Source organism: Pleurodeles waltl, chromosome 12 (assembly GCF_031143425.1).
Source record: "Pleurodeles waltl isolate 20211129_DDA chromosome 12, aPleWal1.hap1.20221129, whole genome shotgun sequence".
NCBI classification, from domain to species: Eukaryota; Metazoa; Chordata; class Amphibia; order Caudata; family Salamandridae; genus Pleurodeles; species Pleurodeles waltl.
Genome location: NC_090451.1, coordinates 48,115,118 through 48,124,879, shown reverse-complemented (window position 1 = coordinate 48,124,879; position 9,762 = coordinate 48,115,118).

Below are 9,762 nucleotides of genomic sequence, written 5' to 3'. Positions count from 1 at the left end.
GTAAAAAGGTTGCGCGGTCCAAAGCGGTCATAATGCTCAAACTTTCCTAACGGTCTACAATGTATCTTGTGAGGCCTTCAGAATCCACAGAAGTGCCAAAGTTTTTGTCTTTTCACTTCTAAAAAAGGTAGACTTTGGGGAAATGCAAAAAAGATTAGTGGTCTGGAGATGGCATTTGAGGAACCGGATCAAAGGTGCACTGAGTCACCGAATGTGCAATCACAAATGGTAACATATGGATGAATTTGCCAAGGCGACTGCAAAAAGAACCTCAACCCAAAATTAAGCATAAAGAGTTGTCCTTTGGCAAAGAAAAGATTTCTAAACACAGAAGATGACTATTGCTGAAAGCCTATCTACAGTTTCAAAATTCAAACACAACATCCAACTTTTCAGAGATGTCTTTTTGGGATGGGGATGTAACAAATTCAAAATTAGAACAAAGAGTTGGCTTGATTCTAAAATTTAACAAAACATAAATCAAGCAGTGATAGGCAAGCCTTATTAGATGTTTGCCATAGCCTCTGTCAAAACCTAAGATATTGTGATTTCTCTATGAACTAAGCAACTTTTTTTTAATGTTGACTTGGTTTGAGATGTCATCTTTTGCTTTCAGGAGTATGACAGGATTCAGACATTGTAACCACAATTTCAACAACAAATTCCAGCGCTGCACCTGTAGGCGATATCAACAATGCTCACTAAAATCTAATAAAACGCCCCTCATTCTGAAAATAAATAAAGTAATTCAAAGCATGTGCTGACCTATAGAGGTGGACAGGGTGTGGCGCGTAAGCCAAGCAAAATTATTTCTTTAAAAGAGAAAGCCAATGTGAGCGATTTGCAAAGAGGCCAACAGGATAAAGCAAAGTTGGCTCAACGCGAGGTCATGCTCTCAACCAGACAAGCCACAATAACCCCTGTGGAAACTTAAGCAAGGAGGACACTACACTTACATGAAACCGTTTTGTTTCAATATAACTTAATCAGAAATTTACTTAGAATGACACAAAGACCTTGGAAATACAGAATAGGAAAGTACACCTGGCTGTCTCCCAAGCCATATTGCCTAAGTACTTACAAGTCACACACACTCAAGAAACACACACATTTATGTATAAAATTATGTTTTCATGGACATTTAAAGACATAAGTCTCAGACAAGGGGATCCCAAAAAAATACGATCTGCATTTTAACAATAGGGGAAGCAAGTTCTGAATGGGTTTTAGATGAAAAGTGCTTTACAGATGGACTCTACAAACATATTCACTACCACGTGTTACTAAATTGCTAGAGATTCCCATTGCACAACTATTGTACCACGCTGCAGAGTGACTGGAGCCTGTGGCACAACTATTCCACATGACAATGCAACAGTGCCACCTGGCACAGCTTCCGTACCCGACGGCACACCTGCCGATCACTCTACGACTCTACTGTAGAGTAACTACCACCGCACAACTCGCTACAGAGTTCACAGCCGGGCTATTGTACGCCAGCCCATCTCTACTAGACAACCCCACTGCATGGCATAGCAGCTCTTCACGAGTGCATTGGGATTCTTGCCGTGGCACAGGCACCGTACACAACCGTACCAAAATGGCCTGGTTTTTGTAGTAAAGCGATAAGGGTGCTGGAGCCGATGTTCCCTCGTAACTCTTTAGATAACGCAGTACAGTGTGTGTCAGGTACTCTACTCCATGGCACCAGCACATATACCACTGGGCACAGCTAGCATACGCTACAGGACAACATTGGTACCCACTACCACATATACCCCATGGCACACCAACCATACACCGTGGCACTGACATTTCTTAGCCATGGTATCCCACGGATCACAAGTGTAGGAGAAACAGCAACTCTCTCACCGCAACTCAGTGACGGCAAAGTGTGGAAATGCGGCTTGTGTTAAACGATTATTGGCAGTTTAAAAACTGAAGAATAAAAAGAAATATTTACCAACAGGAATATACTTTTCTTGCTGTCTGCAACTACTTTGGCGAACAAATATATAATATATATGTATACTGAACACTTTCAAAAGTTAATAATAAATTTATTTACAAATTACAAAAATAACTAGCATTCGACCTGCCATTTCACAGCTTGCCTTGTTAGGCAGTAAAAAGTTGTTTAAACTGCCAGAATTAAGTGCTTAATTTACAGAAAGACAAAGTGGTAAGTTAGAAAAAGAAAGAAAAAAAAAACGCATTCCTTTTGATGCCGCAACCCTTCTCAAGTCAAGCCATGGGCACATGCAAATCTCCTACTAAACCAGGCATTGAATAGAGGACATTTTAGAGGAGGACGACGAATATGCAGGTACAATTTAATGCTAACTACAAAGCCAAAACATGATGGATGTGTGTGTGTGGAGGGGGGGTTCACGTAAAGTCTGTGTATTGTATTCGCTTGGGCGCAGTACTGCAAACAGAATAATGGTGAGCCCAGCGCAGAAGACTGGCTACCCATAGACTTTCTGCACTCCTTTAGTTCATTTATTATGCAGCAAATAACAAAACAAAAAAAAGCATTACAAACTATTCCGAAGAAATTTCAAGCAATTTTGACTTTCCTACACAAAAGTCGAAATTTCAGGCAATTTTGACTTTCCTACACAAAATATATCAAATCTTTAAGGGCACGTTCCACATTCAATGGCCCCCGATGCTAAATCCGAGAATCCTATACGGTCATTTTTCTAGCTCTACTGCCATTTGCTACTTTTTCAAAGTTTAACAGCTGAAAGCCAACATTTTGCAGCGGCCATCTTCCTAGCAACACATGATACTTTGTAGCTTTTTGTTGCTCTCTGCACCCAATTGCATCTACATGAAGTACCTTTGAAATTTGACAGACTGTAGCAAGGAGGGAGAAAGATGGAGGCTGAGAAGGGCTAACTTTCATTTCTTAAAAGTTGGGTGAATGCGGCAGATGTTGGAACAAATAAAATGCCAGGATGATAATGGCATAGTGCACGGAGGCCGTTCAATATCCCAAAAAGTAGTGGTGGGATTTGCCCAATAACCGGCCAAGACTCACCACCTGGAAAGCCAAATCAAAGCAACCGAAGGGGGATAATCACAAAAAGCCTGGGCAGAGATTCCTGTAGGTTGTCTTAGAAAATTATCAGCCATGCCAGGCAATGTGTAGATCATTGTGGCACAAAATATACTTTCGATTGTGCCAAGTGTATGCCAATAACTGGCTTGAGTACACGCGGTACAATACAATAAACAATGTGCCACAGAGTATGCCCCTCACTGTTTCACTTTATATGGCAATCATTGTGCCACTTAAAATGCCCGTCAGTGAGCCACATAATATATCAATCCCTGCGTCAAAGATAATAGCCATCAATGCGCTAAAAACATATTAAAAAAAAATTGAGGAGAAGACCATGTCAATTATAGTGCCGCAGAAAAAATCCCTATTGTGAAAGAAAACCTTATTATTGTGCCAAAGAGCACAACAAATGTATTACAAGGATGCCAAATCAATGTGCAGCCGTATATGCCAATCATTGTCACAGAACACAAACTAACTCAGCCAATAAAGTGCACGTAAAATAGGGTATGGCCATCACAGTGAGACAAAAGGTGGCTTCCTTTGTACAATAAAAGATGCTAATCCCCATGTAACAGGCTCGTCTTTGAACAGTGCCTCATAGCCCCACAGGATAAGCGCGACATTGCGCCACAATTCCAAATCCCACCAAGCCATTCAATATCCCAATCATGACTGTGATAAAGCATAGCGTAAAAAATATAAAGACGAGCTAATACCCCCGTGCACAGAGCCATGCCGATGAAAGGTGGATGTGTATAACCTTGTGGGGTTAGCCCAGGGGTGGCACATCTGGGGGTAGGACTGCCAGAATCTGCAGTAGACATGTGAGTCAAGGGCAATGCCTAAATCACTAGTCAGTGAAAAATCACATAGTCAACCCTAGCCCACTGTACATACTTCTTTTACCAGCCCTAAACAAATGAGCTTTGTTAAAGGTCCAAAGCAGACCTTCTGACCAAACAAACAGCTCTTCGATTGGTAAACAGATATCGAGGGTCCGGTGAGATTGTTCAAATTTGTGTGATGATTTCATTTTTTCAAGACCTTGGTCTTTGAAATATGCAGTTAACAAAGTTGAATTTTTAGAGGACTTGGCGTACGAATTTGCCCGCTAAGAATTTAATGCAAAAAAAGTTTTGAAAGGTTTTAGAGGCAGACGTACAATCAAATAATCTAAAAATGATAGGGTATTTTCAAGATTATTTAAGGTTGATCACTGCTGGACACCCAGAGGCGGTAAGGTAAATTGGCTTTATTCATTGGTTGGGATAAACTGTTTGGCTGCTCTTAATCAAAGTGGACTTATATTCAACCCAAACTCAGAAATATGTCTTCTGATATCCAGAAGCAGCTATTACAGTTGAATTTACGTCCCTCACCATGAATTTACAAACTGGCCCCTGACTAACAATTTCCCTTCATAAAATGTTTTTGCCATTACACTGGCTTCAAGGTCGAAAAGTAGAGACAGGCATCTTTTAAAAACAGTCAAAAGAATAAACCAATGAAGCATAGGTTATATGACGACCAGAGCATCAAAAACTTCATGACACGGTTACGAGTCAGAAGTAATAACTTTTTAAAGGGTCGGTGCAACAAGGACTGGAAAACCAGGATTCTGCGCCATTATTAGTTATTCATGTTTATCTCCACAAAACTGTAGCTGGAGACAAACTGGCAGTTTTGTGCCACTATCTTTTCCAACTTTGTTGTCCAAACCTTTGAAGCTGATGCAACAATATTTTAAGTGAGGAGAGAGGGTTCTCGCTAAACTGAAGTCCCAGAGCCGGTGACCCTAACATACATGGTCAAGCCATGGATTCTTTCACGAGGTCAGCCGTGTCGCCCTTTGCCAAAACATCACAATTACCAGCACGGTAAAGGTTACAGTCGGCAAACCAAAAGAATTTTGTCCAATTTTGAGGTTTATCATTTGTGCTCTCATCCGCCAGCATAAACTATTTTCCTTTCGCTTGCTATTTTAAAATATTACAAATATTTATATATAGACATGCCAGTTTCCAAATTTGTCGTACGATGAAGAAATACAAACAGAATGAAAACTTAAGTGATTCAATAGCTAATAATCCCAAATCTAATCTAACAAGCAATCTGCAAGATGAAAGAAAAGACATACTAGTAGAACACACCAGCTTATGAGGGATGTTCTATGAAGATTTTAAGTTTCTTAAAGATTCCATTTAAAACATACTTATGTTAGATACATCTCATCCTTGAATTTTAAATGATGTGCCTTTTCTTGTGGTCTCAAAGCTCTCCAATTTCATAAAAAAGGGCTGCACATTTTATTGGCTAATCGACACACACCCACAGCTGACCTGGATCAACTCTAGCTTCATGAATCTGCTAGGGTCACTATTTCTACGCAGAGAATGAGTCCCTTTTTGCTCTCCTCCCAATATACAAATCCATTAGCGCACCTAACATAATTCCTAAAAAGTGACTGTAAATTTAAATTCACACCACTGGTAACATCGAGTCCTTACTTATACGTATATAAAGTCAGAACTTAGCATTTGCACCAGAGACATCCGTATTCTTAGATGTTCTATTATTTATGAATTTACAAACTCCATTGTGCACATCTCAAATCTTTTAATTTAATCACACAGAATACATCCTAAATTTTAAAACTCTGTATTCAGTTGTATTTACACCTACTGTCAAATTAAGAACTTCTGATTAAGCAGAGAATCTGTACTCTCACATGAGTGAGTAGTATCCTCAGGCATTTTATAGATTCTATTCATTCGCACTCCTTTCCATCATCATCTTCGAACCTCAAATACTTATAAGATGCAGGTAAAATTCATTAATAATTTGCCGTAAGACATGTCTACCGATTTACAGTCATACCCCACAGTCATTAACCCAACAGGTCCAGTAGGTCTCTGCATCTGCTTCCAAAAAGATCAGAAATCAAGAATTTCAATAAAAATTTATTAATTTACATTACACCCCTAAAAACACCCCCTGATCAACTTGACACATTTGCATATCGGAAATCAAAGGTGTCATGTTCATCAAATTTCAATTTACCAAACATTTATGAAGTCACCGCATCACTAGCCCAAACTGTGAAGTTATCTGCAGACAAAAAGTATCTTCACTGAATTTATGGGCCATTCAGTAGCCTGATCACCAAATTATGAATAAATGAAAATAACAATATTTAAATCGAAGGCTTGCTATTGGTTATTTTGACTTGTATGAAATGTCAATTTGTCCACCTCACACTAAAGGAAATTATGAGCAGACTACGTCAAGATATAAGTCAACCAACTGTAGCCATTCATAAACTGATACTCATCTTGCCAGCATCCAATATACACACAAATCTTCTTAAAAACAGACCTATTTGTGGCTACAGGGTCATCTCAAAACATGCACGTCTCACAAACTTGTAGTTACAGGTGATATTTGACTTGAATCAACGTGGCTTTCAGAGTGACAGACAACAGTCAACATGAAAGAGTATAGTGACTTGAAAGTACAATTAAAAGTGATTTTTGGGCAATCTAGCAGTGTACAAGGCCCCTCCTTGATAGAAAGTCTCCAGGCTTGAGAGCAAACCCGTAACATTTCTCTCTTAAAGTTGTAGAAAATTTTGCTACAGAAAGTTTAAAAAATGGTAGACAGCAGTTGCTTCAGCAAACGCTATCTCAAGAATGAATACAGCAGGATTTTGTGCCCGGCTACCAATGTATTTTCTTTTCTATGGTGGATTTTGCAAGGCAAAGTCCAAGAATGTTTGTAGCAGTTTAAGAATGAATAATTTGCTCGTCGCTTTCAGAGAACTGTTATTCAAATGTAAAAAAAAAAAAAAAAAAACATGACCCAATAAGGCGGGTGACCACTGCTTATCTCCACCGTATCCATCAGAATTTCCAAAGTCAAGAAAAATGGTTTATTAGAAACTAAAATAAGTCCAGTCTTTGAAAACAAGGCAATCTGGATGAAAATGGAGCAATTCAGAAAAGGTTAGGATGGCAAAAAGTCCGCATGAAACTGATTCAGACCATGCTACAGCTGATGTCACCATACTTGTCCCGACTTAACAAACCAATTAGTGCCCGATGACGAATTAACCATACTTCTATCAGTTTGCTTGCAAGTGCCTGGGCTCCAAATGCCAACTGAACCATTCTAATAACACCTCTATAACTTTGTTAGAGCTAATTAAACTGCCAAAGCAAGTTTAATGTATAGTTACTTGAAAAAATGTTTGAATTTGGTAATCAGAAACACAGTTTTTACATTCACACCATAGGATATTAAAATTATCTAGAACAGTCTATAAAAAAAAGTTATTAAATCTGCTTGATTTTATTTCGTAACAAAACGCTGGCAATATGATAGGATAGTGATGGATCAAGGGGGTGAAGTCTACTATTTTTAATTTAACTAATTAACAATTTAGTCAACACTTATTTGTAAGCCATTACTAAAACCACCCAGATAAAAATTTGATAAGACCGACTTAGGAACTGTCTTTAAAAGAAACTGCGATAAGTGAATAAAACAATGAGATGTTGACAGGATTTGGCAAATTCACCCACTCTTGCACAATTACAGCATAGGTAAGCATCGGAAAAAACCTAAAACAAAGATGAAAGGAAAATACAATTTCCTTGACAATATGTTAAATGCTGTGTGCAAAGAGCACTTGTATTATTGGCAAGGGACTTAATGGGCTAGGAACCAGGAAAAAGTGAAAAAAAAAAAATATCAAAATATTAAAATGATGTAGAGCTACAACTCAAAATTTTTACAACTCCAGTCTCCAATCGAGTGCAATGTACACACTAGTCTACGTTTATCTTCCTCTAATGTGCTAATTGCAAATGCAATCCATTCACGTTAATTTAAAATTGTGGTTTTAATGAAGGTCAAGTGACTTTTGGCCCGATTTAGATTGCGGCGGATGGGTTACTGTATCACAACGGGGACGGATAGCCCATCGGCCGAAACATAAATTGCAAATATATTCTATATTTATTTTTCGGCGGACAGGCCATCCATCACCGTTGTGACTGAGTAGACCATCTGCCAAAATCTACATCAGGCCCTTTGTTTCCTGGCTTCAGCTTGGGGCTCATCATAGACCCTATTTTGAGGCAGCGAGATTCACTTATTTAATCTAACAGGGTGGCCATTGCGGGTAGATGAAGAAAATAGAAACAGGTTATTCTCCTCCTCCTCCTCCCCTTCTCTCAGAAAAGGAATAGCTTACTCAACTGGAGTTTTTAATAGTATTCGAAAGAGGGTGGCATTGCTGGACCTGGTGAAAAAAACAAAAAAACACTACAGACTGGGAACAAAAATACCACAAGAGATCTTTGGTCGCTGCTGTACTGTACGAAAGGGTTAGAACCGCCCATATTCTCGCCAAGTCAACAGAGCCATGATGGAATCACCAGATACTCTGTTGTGCTGAACTCGCATATTGTTATGAAAAGTAAACTACTGAAAGAGGGGTGCACGGTATTGAAGCGTCCCTGCAACATACTGAGGTAGACTGTGCCAGAATAAGAAAAAAACATTAAAATAAAATCGCACCACCTCCTCCTCCTGTTTATTTTCACTTGATAAAAATTTACATGCTCTATATAGTTGTCTTTTTTTAAGAAAGCAAATGGGTTATTTATTTTTGTACAGTGATTGCTATTATATTAAAATAAATAAACATTTCTCCTAATAAGAAAATCTTCTGAATTATAAAATGGCTAGAATATTTCTTCTTTCCTGCTTGTGTAGTGTAAGAACTGCTTTGAAGGTAAATTAGCTTTTTGAAAAGTACAAACAAAACAACTATTTTAGGCCCCTTAAACATATATATTTATATAAAGTACATACCCTATTATTTACAAAATTAGTTCTGAAGCTACTTTCAAGGACACAACTTGCCCTTGAATCCCAATTGTTAAGTCTAAAGCGAGTGAACAGGTAGTTCTAAAGCCCATACTTTTGTGGACATGAATACAAGTCAATTCAGCTTCACTGCCTTTGTTTTTTTAACTTAAAAAAAAATTAAAAGTATTTCTCCCTTGACTTTCCTGCTGCAAGGGACCATGCAAGGTTTAGAGGCAATCATTATTAGCTCATATTTGCGACATGTTATTTCTTACTTTCAACAAGTGAATCGCACATCCAGGGAACAAAAAAAAAACTGCACCATCAGAACCTAAGCCCCCAAAAATAATTTTTCTATTTCCAAAACAAGAGAGGCTGGAGTTTCTCAGCCATGTAAATTTGCTGTTGGCTAGAGTGGCAAGGGATAGGTTTGTCATCTCAAAAAAACAGCAATATGAGTGGACGGCTGTGGACAGACGAAGGGCATGAATATTATTCATAAAGATATGGGGCAGGAAATTCACTGAATGGCTAGATTTAAAAGTCAGATGGTGCACATTTTGAAAGTGTCTTGTTCCAACGGTAGAGGCAGGGCCCTTCGTTTAACAACATTTGGTGCGATTTTCACATTGCTTGGTTTTAAAGTTAATACACTACATACAAAACAGCTTTAAAAAGGGAAGGACAGCTGTCAACAATGCTAGTCTTTAAATTTTTGATGTTGAGCTTACATTTCACGAGGCTGATCACCACCACTGATAAGGTTCACCAACAGAACAAATAAGTGCTCCACAAACTATGGGGCGGAACTTTCT